Source organism: Anarhichas minor, unplaced genomic scaffold, assembly GCF_050575085.1.
Source record: "Anarhichas minor isolate MPS153535 unplaced genomic scaffold, ASM5057508v1 ptg000042l, whole genome shotgun sequence".
Classification (NCBI taxonomy): Eukaryota; Metazoa; Chordata; class Actinopteri; order Perciformes; family Anarhichadidae; genus Anarhichas; species Anarhichas minor.
In genome coordinates, this window is record NW_027466488.1 from 9918774 (window position 1) to 9931676 (window position 12903).

The window sequence follows — 12903 nt, forward strand, 5'->3', positions numbered from 1 at the left end:
GTTATTGTTATTCAAAGAATTCATTTTATTTAATTCATGATTCACTCAACTCATTTAGTTGGTCTGTGACGTAAAAACAAAAAGTGCATCTTAAGTGTTTTAAAGATGCAATAATTGTTCCTTTGTGATTGATTGAATGAAGTAATTTGCTTTGCATGAGCATCCATCGCACAAACCTTTCTTCGTATAAACACACTTTTTTCTTTCTTGACCATATTTCTCTTAAAGAACATTGACATCATTGTGGTCACAGTGTAACTCTCCAGTGTCTCCCAGAATAACAGTAGAGATGGATTAGGTCACCATGTTGCATTAAGATCAAAGGCGTCTTCCATGTCGATCACTCACTGAATGTATAAATGACATAGCTCATCAGAGCTCTACATGACTTAATTGGTCAGTATCAGATTTGCCATTACAATTACTACTACTACTCACATGAGGCTACTTCAATTGCAAATGAAATATACATCCTCATTCCTTTACATTTGCCATATCTCTACAGTTAATGTTAATTAGAACTGTGTGATTGCATGACAGGCCTTGCAGGCATGGAACATCCTTTAGATAATAGCCACTGCAGGCCGCGCTGACAGTGCTGTAACTTACAAAGATAGATTCATAGAATCCTAATGATGCCCTGGCCAATGGAAACAGAGACAATTAGTGGCCTGGCATTTTATTAGAGCTACTTACGCTCCTGTAATTGACAGCTTCAAAATGTGAATTATTCACATTTCACTTGCAGGGGGTGTGAACTTTAATTAAAAATGATATGCCAGAGAAAAGAAGTGGAATAGCTCCGAAAATAGGATTGATTTCAGTTTCACTAGAAGATTGAGATGTGATTTAACTGAAGTAAAAAGCAGATTGTAGGCAGCACGCACACACACACACGCAGACACACAGTTCAACCAATCTGCATGTATTTCCCACTGTAGCAGTGCTGTGACCTTTTCAGATGTCTGACAAACCCCCAGTGCCTTGTCTCTTCCCCATCACCTCTTGCCTTAGTTAACACTACACAAGTCACTAGTCCTTCCATAATATCAACCAGCTTTAAAGCCACACACACTCTCACTGTGTCCCCCATTGCTATTTCCCCTTTAATCCAGCTGTGCCTTTTCTGAATCAAAAGGACCCCCCCCCTCCCCCGAAGAGCTGCAAAAAGAGGAACTTGTAGAATCTTTAGTGCAATGTTGAGATAATATTTAATAATTACAAACACATATGATTAATTGAGTCACACTGAATCATTCTCAGAGTCATGCTTGTTTTCAAATCTATTTTCAAATGTATTTCTGTACATGGGAGAGCTGCCGTTTAATCACATTTGACAACAGCAGCAATGGCGTAGTGCAAACGATTTCAACCGGCAGCACTATAAATACCCCGACTGTTCAAATCCTATTAATCCGAGGTAAGTTATCAATGTGATCTTAAACAATTCAAACACATCTTTTAAACAGTCTCTCCTTCCCCATCAGCCTCTGCTTGTTCCTAATCCACACGTCTTTTCTCCTACAACAGCATCCAATCCATCATGTAAGCACACCAAAGAGACGGCAGTCAAACTCCCGATGAATTGATAACAGCCCATTAAACAGCCCACCCTCCGACAACTCTGTAAGAGTAAATTCACTCAGCCAGAAACCAGCTGCACAGTACGAGAGGAAAAAAAATCAATGTTCAATTGCTGTCAACTTGTCCCTTCCACCACAACTCCAGCGTCAAGGCAGATTTATAAGTTGAAATTGTTTCAAGAAATTCACTGTTTCATTTTCAGAGTGGTGTAATGGCAGTGAAGAAGGAGGAGGAAAAACGATCAAGACACTGTGAGGCAGGAGACGCATGTGGCTGACTGCTGCAGAGAGTGGCCATGATGTTACAGAGGCAGTGAATTGGTAAAAACAAGGTCACAGGTTCAGTCCCCCCCCCCCCCCCTCGACTGCAATGGTCCTCATTTACTGTGGGGTGCCCTGAGCTTCCCAAAGACAGAACAACAGTGCAGAGAAGTCGCTGTTCCAGCAGCCTGGAGGCTTCCAAAGCCAATAATAATATTAGGCTTGTGGCTTTTGAAGCTCAGTCGTATTGAATACTAAAAAAAAGAGCATCAAGCGACAAAACGAGATGACAGAATTCACTTATTTCATTTACTGAAAAGTGTATACAAATATACAAATACAACTCATTAATTCATCCTCCCATAAACAGCAAAATGCACAGTACCAAAAGTTAAGAAAAAATAATAACAAGTGGTTTGATAAACTTTAGTCAGAATTTGAGATGGAAAAGAAGCCTTTGATCACCTATGGAGCAATATCTACAGTATGATGAGCGAGTCCCTGTTTGGTTTTGCTAGTTATGTGCAAGAAGACTTAACAAAGATGCTCATTTTTTACATGTCGAAGTCAAGTCCCAAGTCTTTGAGCAGCAAGTCCAATTAAGTCTCAAGTCTTTGAGCAGCAAGTCAAGTCCCAAGTCTTCGAAGAGAGTAGTAATCTGCTGCATGCCATCCAGTCTGCTCACAACACAGCACTGCTTTTCTATGGAATTAAAAGTGTGTACTGCATTATCACTCCTTTATCTTTGTGCATACAGTACCGGCATTGATTAGCTGTTTGGTGTATGATCGCTTTAAACTTAATACAATGCAATATGAGGAAAACACACAAAGAAAACCTTCCTTTAAAGTAAATAACTGTATTTTGCTGTAAAAGTGGATAGACTAACGTTACACGGGGTATCCAGAAGTTATGCTTGTAATAATAACCATAACCCATTTTTCAGTATTGTATAATTACACTGTTTCTTCAACTATTGACAATTCACAGTCTACTCTAACACGTCCCTCTAGCCTCTCAAGCCCAGAGATGTTTAAGTCATTTTTTGTCAAGTCTCAAGTTACTGTGTGTGCAAATTAAGTGCGACTTGAGCCCAAGTCCCAAGTCCAAGTCACCATCTCTGGGACACAATGCAATAAACATTTGTGCCGGCGGTTTCATGCTATTTCACTGATAATAGAGTTGGTGGCGATAGCGCAGCAAAAATGTCGCAATTCACCAGCAAACATGGACTCACCAAGTTAATTGCTGAGATCTGGGAAGGTGGTGATGATATTAAAAATGAAGTCTGGCAGCAAAAACACACAAGCACTCAGATGATCATATAAGAGTTATTGGAAAAGTTAATGGTTTGAAGTCAAGGGGAGCATTACTGTCTACATATAACTACTAGCTGCTAACTATTGTGAGCCTTTTTTTAATATCACCCCATGTTTGATATTTTAGCTCCAATATATTATCTGTTCTGTTTGCTTTAAAAAAGTCCTGTATGCATTAATATTATTCATAATGCATCAAAATGTACTGTATCTCTCCAGATTCTTTAAATTCCTACTTTTTCAGAGGGTAGCCTGGGCAAAAACAAAAGTTTCTTTGTGTTCCAGTGTGAATGGCACACAACTGATTAGGCTAGAAGTCAAGTTCTGGTATAAAATACATGTCTATACAATGCCATAGGCTATGTGGATGTCTTCACATGGACTCCATTTAGACTTTCTTTTTCTCACTTGGGTTAAAAAAATATAGAGCAAAATAAAAAAAATAAAAAAGCTGTGATGTGATGTGATGTCAATAGAGGCAGACAATGAAATGTGGTCTTGAGCTACTGTGAGGACGACTCTACTATACCTGCATGGATAAATGTCCTGCGTGCATTAGGGCTTAGGCCTATATGAGGGAGGAAACACAGCCTATAGACAGACTGAGGCCAAGAAACTGCAAATATGAGAGGTCTGGTCCTGCTTGGTGTAAGGTGGTCGAGTTTATGTCTTTATGTGTTTACACTCTACTCCCATCTGCAGTGTGTGTGTGTGTGTGTGTGTGTGTGTGAGGACGTGGCTAGTGTGAGCTCCACAGGGAATTGAGCTAGGAAGCTGGAGGTTAGGGCGTACAAGATGAATCTGCTCTGTTCAAAGGCTCTCTCTAGAGGGCAAACAGAGAAATGGAGAATGTGATCGGCATTGTGTGTGTGTGTTTGTGTGTGAGTGAGCAAGCCTGAAAAGAGAGATTATGTGTTTATTTGTTTACAATGCCTCCAAGGTACCGAGGTCTCTTTGACCATCACTCCTCTTTTTGTTCAACTTTCTCACTCTCTCTGCTTAACTCAAACTCCTGCCTTATACTGGGCCCTCCCTCCGTCTTACGGCCTATAAAGCATTCATCTTAAACATTTTCATTTAAATAAATATCTGTTCAATCACTATAGCCGAATGAAGGAATGAAGTGAACGCGGCGGTGATTGAGCTTTCGGCCCACTGATGAAAGATCTTACATTTGCAGTATTACGAACTGGGTGTCCGTGGCAACACTCCCGGGAAAAATCCCAAGTGACACTGTTTGGATTCAAGATGGATACTTCAACTAAGTCAGTTGGCTGTTAACAATAACCAGCCATGGGAAGTCAAACCCTTGAAGGAGCTGCATTTACCATTCAGAGCATTAATATAGCAGCAAACAACTGTTTCCTATGTGAGGATATAATGGAGTCACGTCTACCTGAGCAGAGAATGAAGTCGCTCTCCCTCTGTGTGCTTTGTTATCACAGCATCTTGCTTTGGTGACTTTGGGCAATCTGCACCACGCTAGATATTACAAGATCTCACCCAAACCAATTCCCTTCACCACGTCATTGCCACAGTCCTAAAAAGCACCGGAACTGTTTGAAATGAACTCATTTCAAAAGAACACGTCAAGATTCCCAACGATCTTTGCAAGCATTCTTAACTGCTAAAGGGAAAACGTGTCGTTATTGAAAGAACGATGCCAATTGAACGTCCTGCAGAGGCCTCTCAAGACATCAAACACTGCCCCTTTATGTAAGACCGGAGGCACAACATGGCGGCGTGCGGCTCTCTGATGAGCAGGGAAATCCATTGTACCTCAGTTCAAATGGCGCTGCTGCTGAATGAGTGTGCGCATAATGGGATTTCCAGTCAGACGATCAATATCCGAGCTGCCCTGCAATGAGATCAGTGTCTATGAGTACATCAACACAAGTCAATAATACTGTATGGATTTTAGCCTCATCAAAGTATAATTCTGTTTACCGCAGCCGTCTGTCTCTACACGCTCAATTTATCACTCCTCTTCTCCTCGCCGCTCTTTTTTTTTTCATGCCATCGTACCAATTTGTTGCCACTAATAACCTGTTTTAGCTGTGATGAGGTTTTCCATTGGTTTCTAGCTTCAAAAGACTACGTCTAATGATAAGAGTTGAACAATGATAAATGGAAAAAAAAGGTGTTGAGTTTCTTTCCAGCTCACACACTCTTGTAGTCTTACCGCACAGACTATTTTCATTCTGGAAAAGTAAGTAAATATGTCCCCAGTGTTTGTGATTCGTGTCATCTGTTTAGCTCATAGGGCAGTGAAGCTTTCCATGGAAAGCGAATACAATACCTAATCCAAGGGCAATATCTATTTATCAGCTTCACATCTGTTCTCTACCTTTTGCTCTCTCAAGGTATTGCTATTGCATCGTCTCTCCATTTGTCTTGTTATATATCTAATTGTGCCCTTCCTCAACTCACTGCTCCTCCTCCTCCTCTTGTAAAGATAGTCTTAATAGTGTTGGGATCTGACTATATGGCTTCGACATGTGCTGTGGAACAAAGAGAGTCAGGCCTTCCCTTTTGCAAGCAAAGGTTTCATCCTGATTGTAGTTTGAGCACCAAACCCCCCAACTCTGGAGAAATTCACATTAGGGTGTGAGTTTCCTCCCCCCAAATGCAACACTGCTCTCATTGGACGAGAGCAGGGAGGCCGAGGCGGGACCTCTGGTAAGACGACCCTGCTCCCCCAAAAAACTATGCTTCCCTGAAGGTACCTGAAAGCAGCGCTGCAATCTAATTGGCCGAGGGCCAAGACACCCCAGGACCCCTGTGGTTCAGCCACAGGACCACTGTGGTTCAGTTCTACAAAACTACCCCACCGCAATGCTTTTTCCCTTCGACCTCCGTCGAACTAGGGAGCACACCAACGTTGTTTCCCTTTTCAACCAAATCCTAGGTTTAACAGTTTATATTCGCTGGCCGAATTCACCAAACTGTCTATTTTATCTTTGTTCGTATCCACGAAGCGAACCCTTTTATAGTCCTGCAGAAGTGAAGAAGCAAGACTTCTTCAGAGAGAGAGAGAGAGAACTTCCACTCTCCACCAAGCACCTCGTTGCTCCGGTCATAAGGACGCGAACGTCCCTTATCCAGACGAAGCGATTCTCTCCCACCGAGAGAACACCTCCCGCGGCCCGCTGCCCGAGCCCACGGAAGCTCAGAAGGACTCCCCTCAATCATCACGATTGCATCGTACCGTAAGGCGAAATAGAGTCTGGGCAGAGTTAGAGAGTTCATTTGTGTTTATTTTATCTTGTTTGTGTGCTTAAAGTACTGTTCATTTTTATAACGTGGTGTATGCTTAATAATCGCCGACACTAACGGTCGCTGAGATCGTTGGGGTTGTGGAGAAGCTAGTGTATTTCATGCTACCGTGATCTGTGTTGAGCTAGCCGCCTAGTGAGGTCGAAGTTGCTTCTCATCAGTTCAGGAGGTCAGAACCGCCGGCTGAGACAAAGAGTCGTGGTTCTTGCTCCCCTGGCTGAGAGAGCAATCTTCCGTACTCCCGCGCGGCGCAGAGGATCTTAATCTCTTGTTTTATTTCATTTTGTTTTGTTCCTTTCCCTTCTCTTTTACTAATCCACACACACACACACACACATATAGCTTTGAGCTAATGTAGCTACGTGCTAAACGGCTACCGGCACTAGACGCCGGGTCTCCTGTTGGCTATCCGCCATTTTGAGTCTTGCGCATGAGAGACGTCACCACGTCCCAACTACGTCATACGCCGCTGAGCTGTTCCCTCGCTCCTCCTCCTTACGCACACACACATGCACACGCACGCACACACACATGCACACGCACGCACGCACGCACACACACACCACATGTACACACACACTCCCCCCCTTTTCAATCGTCTGTTGATTTTAGATAGCGTGCTCATGAATGTATAGTTGTTGTTAGTTTAGATATTAGTTGACTAGATCATTAGTATTAGAACGTAATAAACTCTGTTATATTTTAAAGAGCAGCTGTCTGTGATTACTTTGTGCATGTATTGTGATGATAGCTGTATATGTGGTCTGTGCTCGAACTTAAACCTTCACTTTCACTCTGAATGTGTAATAGTACTCAGACTGTTGACATTGTGAGTGAACACTAATTATGAGACTTAGTTTATCGTTTGGTTATTGGTCCCTGTTCGCAGGGTGGTGCCCCGTTATTATTAATAATCATTAATAATTGTTACTGACATTAATAATTCTATTGATGTCAACAATTTAGTTTCTTAGATCCTGATAACCCAAACACGCTCCTTTACGTTCCCAACATATTGCTGATAACCCGTGTGAGGCTATGTTATTCCCAACAATAGTTTCACACTTACATCTACTTGTATCTCAGCTACGCTCTTACAAAGATGCTTATGCGAATAGACATTCACCCTGACGTACACACCGCACCCAGGGACAGTTTGAACAATAGCATACAAACAGGCAGAACTTGTTTCAGATAGATACTTTCTTTTTTAACTTCACAAAGCACTTTTCTGCGTGTATTTCCCTACATACCTCACATCAGCGTGCGCCTCGGTTCACTGAACTTTGTTATTGTCTAGTTGAGGCATGAATTCACCTCCTAAGGCGTGTGAAATCTCAGATCGTCCACAGCAGATCAGCTGCTCAGAGATGCATTTGGACACATTAGCATTGAAATATGAATGCAAAGAGTGTCCAGTCCACAAACAGCAACTGCAGCGAGGAACTGTCAACGGATGGTTGAGTTTTGAAGAAAGTACTGAAAGTTGAACAAGAGGAAGATATGATGTCGCTGTGAAGTTTATTCTCCATCTGTTCTTAAAGCTGCTGAAATCAACATTATTCATATTTTTTTGAACAATAAATGAAATGTATAATGTGCTATGGATCATTGAAATGTCAAGCCTGCAGAGAATTATTACTGACATTGCAATTCGGAACCTTTTAGCTTTTACCAGCTGAGGGTTTTTGGTTTTACGGCCCACAACTTCACTCTTTATGATAAAAAGCACCTCTGATAAACCCTCTGTACTGTATGCTACCTGCCAGGAACCAAACAACAAACAAACAAAGTTGGCAACTAGCAAGTAAAGAAAGTGGAGCTTTGGCCAAAGAGCCAGATATTATACTCACAAGTTGGGGGAGACCAAAATCAGAGCTGAAAGGAGAGTGAATACTGGACTTTCATTCGCCAGGTGGCCAGGAACACAACTCCAAATGAATGCTAATTCTGCATCTGCTTGATGTGTTAATACCCAAATATGGCCAAAAAAAAGAAAAAGAAAAACTAAGGCTTTTAAATACAGACATTTTTCAACAGCATCAGGTTAAAGGCAATGAAGACATCTTTATTCATTGACTACTTCTTAAATGAAGTTTTGAGCTGATGGATGCAGGTGTCATAACCAGGAACTTCAGTTATGAGAAGCACAGTTAAGATCTCAAAATTGCTATTGTAATATATGGTTACTGGCAGCCAATCAAACTGTGATGACCAAGTTAAATGATTAACCTCTAATAATCCAATAACTGTTTGAGGAACATTCAGATGAAATGATTTTAATTGGACAACAATAGCATCTGATTGAGGCGTCATTCCACCAAACATATGTCAATAGAAAATAAAGTAAAATTGAACTGAATTTAATTAAAATGTGCTATTCCCTCTAAATAAAACACTTCACCTACTACAATAACTTTGTTCTAGACAGCAAAGCAAACAAATCACAAACACATTTCTACAATTTTGGGATTAAGTGTCTTGCTCAAGGACACATCGACATGCGACAAGCGGAGCCGGAGATGGGGATTGAACCGCCGATCCTCTGATTGAAGGACAGCCCTGCGCTCCACTTAGACACAGTAACTATCTTTGACTTACATTGCTTGGGTGGATCATAATATACTCACGTCTTCCTCAGCAGTACATCCAGCTCCACATGGCTTAAGAAGGTATTAATGGGCTTTCAGCTGGAGAGATTTGGGTGTTCTGCAGAATATGAAGAAGGATCTGGTGGGAGGCTCAATAAGGGGCTGTCTATGCTGTGTTTAGTCAAGATTGAAATGGGTTCGGGCCCTGCGCTTGCTGCTGCCCTGTCAGACCACAGCCGTTTGGAGCACTGACACAGCAAAGATCGACTTTACTCGAATCATTTAAGTGAAATTAACTGTGTTTTGCTTTCGGCATTGTAAGCTGATTGTTTTCGTCTCGATGCTTCTGTTTTAGGCACATCTCCAGAGTAACCTCAATAAACATTGTAAAACGTCAGACAAGCTACAATCCTGTGCACATCGACCTTTTGTTGCTTGTTACACTGCTCTTGTATATACAGTATATATATATATATTTGCCTTTTTCTAACTCAGAAACAAATTCAGAATCAGAGGCTTTCTTTCCCAAACTGACCCAAACCTCATGCACGTGTTTTTCATGAGCAGGTTCGATTAGTGCAATATTCTGTTTATGGGTCTTCAAAACTAAAAAAATCAGTGTATGTACTTTTCCAGTACAGCACAAGTTCTAACCAGGAGAAAAAAGTTCAGGCCATGTAACTACAGTGCTCAGAAACCTCAGTTGGTTCCCTGTTGCTTTCAGTATATAATCCTCTTTTTGGTTTACAAAGCACTGGCTGGTCTGGCTCCACAGTACATCTCAGACATGCTGTCACTTTATAACCCCAGCAGTTCTCACCTGACTCTCAAGGTGGAACATTTCCCCATGGGCCCCGAAGCACTGTGTAAGTCTGGTGAGACGGCATTCAGTGTTTATTCACCTAAAGAATGGAACAGTTTGCCTGCTGATCTTAGACGACAAACAAAAACTAAATGAAAACCTTCCTTTTCACTTGAGCATTTTCTTAAAGGAACCCAACGTATTGTTACAGTATGCTTGTCTGTATGTGTGTATGTATTTGTATATGTATGGACGGATGGGTGTCTTTATGTTTGTCATATCAACCCATGATAACGACAGTTAGCAGCAACAAAAAGTGAGAAGTCTCCCACCTGATTGCTTTGTACATTGCTCCTCTGAAATAAAGACCGTTGGTGGTTTTGAAGCTGAGCGAACCCAAACCCAAAATAACACCACCTATCAGAACCAGCCCAAGTCACAGCTGGACAGGAGGAAAAAGACAAAAGTCAACTTCCTCCATTAATTAAAGACTATTTCATTTTCTCTCATGTGCTATACCAAATGTTCAATCTTCCTCCAAACTCTCAACAATGCACAATTCTTGGGGACATCTTCACCTTGAAGGAGTTTGTTGGGATAGAATCAATGCCAGCAATCCCTGCACTGACTGCTTAGCTCATCTGGCAGAGGAGATTGTACGGATATATTCAGTATATGACTTATTGACCAACATCGGTGTCCTTAATCTGATATCTCTAATCTCCGCACTCTGAGTCTGTAGGTCTGCTTCAGGCCCCACAGAACCACCTTGGTGGTGACTTTTTTGTGTTATAGATCATTAACTACAAATACTTTTACAGCACCAAAGGTTTCCAGACATATTTTCTATTGTCTAAACATCAGTAACTAAACTAGTGGGTCACTTTACATCTATGGAAAGGTAGCGTTTACCCTCGTCATGTCCTTTCTCCAGTGGTGGACCGACAGGGCCTGCAAGGCCTTCTCTGCTGGCCTAAACAGAATCACAAAGCTATATCTATTTTATAATTTAATAATTTTTCTTAAATACACTACATGTATTATAATTTATAAAAATATTTTTCCCATTATCTTATTTTCTCATTGCACAGCTACTGTCTTCCTCAGTTGCTCTGCTTCCAGTGCAGCTTGTTTTAAGTAGAGCTTTTATCCAATCAGATTTCACCTCTGTGTCTCTAGGTAAGAACAGAGACCCAGGCCTGCAGACTCTCAAGTGAATCCCTTTGCAGTTTAAGTGAATGGGGACGATATTGTTGATTGGCATAGTCTTCAACCAATCAGATCTTTAGTTTGACATGTTGGGCGTATTCTTTGACTATCGGAGCCTGTGCGCCGGCCTATAATGACGTCAGCATTACATGCCGCTCAGTGTCCATGTGCAGCTTTGCCGTGAGGGGCAGAGTGTGCTGTGATTGGTCAGTGGGCGAGCACGTGACTATCGTGAAACGAAACTTAACAGCCAGCAGAGGCTGATGGGTAGTGAATCACATCACGTGATGCAGCTCAGCTAATCAAATATGGGCATTCTGACTGAGTGAGATGCACCATGACACAGGAGACTGAGACGAGGAAAGACATTGCAGAGCAGTACGGTCAACGTTCAAGTTGTGAAAGTAAAATCCGATGATAATCTCTTTGGGTCGGGGCTTGTCATTAAGGAATGATGGTGGATTCCACAGCCAGACCAGCTGAGAACATTATATTTTCCTGAATTTAGGCTTTTGCAGCTGCTCTGTAGTCTGGCAATATGAAAGCAGATAGAGCAGCAGATCGGGAAATGTCTTTTAATATCCTTTGGGCTCTGCACAGGCACCTCACCGATATCACTGACTGAAGCTATGTAGATGGGTACCAATGATGTTCAGGGATGGTTTTAATCACCAGCTACAGTGCCCCAGACCTGTCGTTGGCCTTGCACACACCATGCCAATTTATTGTTTCCAGTTGGGAAACAACAAATTGCTCCTCTGTTAAAGTTGTTCCGCATGTGTACAGATTGTTAAGCCCTCTGAGGCAGATTTGTGATTTTGGGACTCGGCACAGACATTTAGCTTTCTTAAGTTTCCCTCAGATATACAGTACTGTACATGTTAACATGCTGACATTTAGCTGGTAATGTTTACCATATTTAATATCTTAGTTAACCATGTCACCATGCTTAAACAATTTGGTCTGCAGGTATTTTGTCTTAAACTAAAGCATTGGAAGTATAAAAATAGAGGGAAAAAAAGGGATCACTAAAGATATTTCAATCTGTGGGTAACATAAATGTCTCTACCAAAAGCTGTTGAGTCATTTCGTTTAATATTAAAAATATCTACATCATGGTGCTGCAAGAAGAAAGTCAAGGGGTCAATTATTTAGCACAATTTATCTCCTGGAAATCATAAATATCTATACTAAATCAATCATTAGTCACATGGCTACGATGAGTTAAGTGCCAAATTTTGCCGCATAAAACCCTACCCTCACTTTTCAAAGTTGACCGTACAAGACTGGACAATAAGATCAAAGTGAATGTCTTCTTATGAATTCTGCGTTGGAGTGGATTTTGTCTTTAATCTTCACCCATCATAACATTCTCAAAAGAACAGCCTTTTCTTCTTCAGCACTGCATCCAGAGAGTTGCCGCCCTCCTTTTGTTCTTGCTGTTCAGAAATGTCAAGACCGTACAAGCAATACTGGGTGAAGGCATTCAAAAAAAAAAAGAAGTCTCTCTTGCTGCTACTTAAATTTCAGAGTGAGCAACGCTTTACCGATCGAGCGCGGAATGCTACACCGATTGAAATTACTACCAAAATCCCCTGGAGCATTGATCTCAATTTCTGCAGGTTTGGGTAAACAGCACCTTATACGCCTACAAATCAAGTAATTAACACTGAAAACAGAACTGAGCCTCCGCAGGATCAAGGTCGCATTTAATACGAGCCCAAAGCCAAGTTTGAAGAGAGATATTGTGCAATGAAGGTTAGAAGAAGAGAAGGAGAAATGATCATTTGAACTGTGTCTGTCTGGTCCCAGGGAGGGAAGGAGGTGCCCTCTGAATCACCAATGAGACAGGCAGACATGGC

General features: G+C 41.6%; 1 protein-coding gene across 1 annotated transcript in view; it reads right to left on the reverse strand.

Annotated features, from left to right (window-relative positions):
- Positions 1–12903, reverse strand: part of LOC142970061 (neural-cadherin) — a 295060-nt gene that overhangs the window by 4022 nt on the left and 278135 nt on the right. The window lies entirely within an intron of this gene.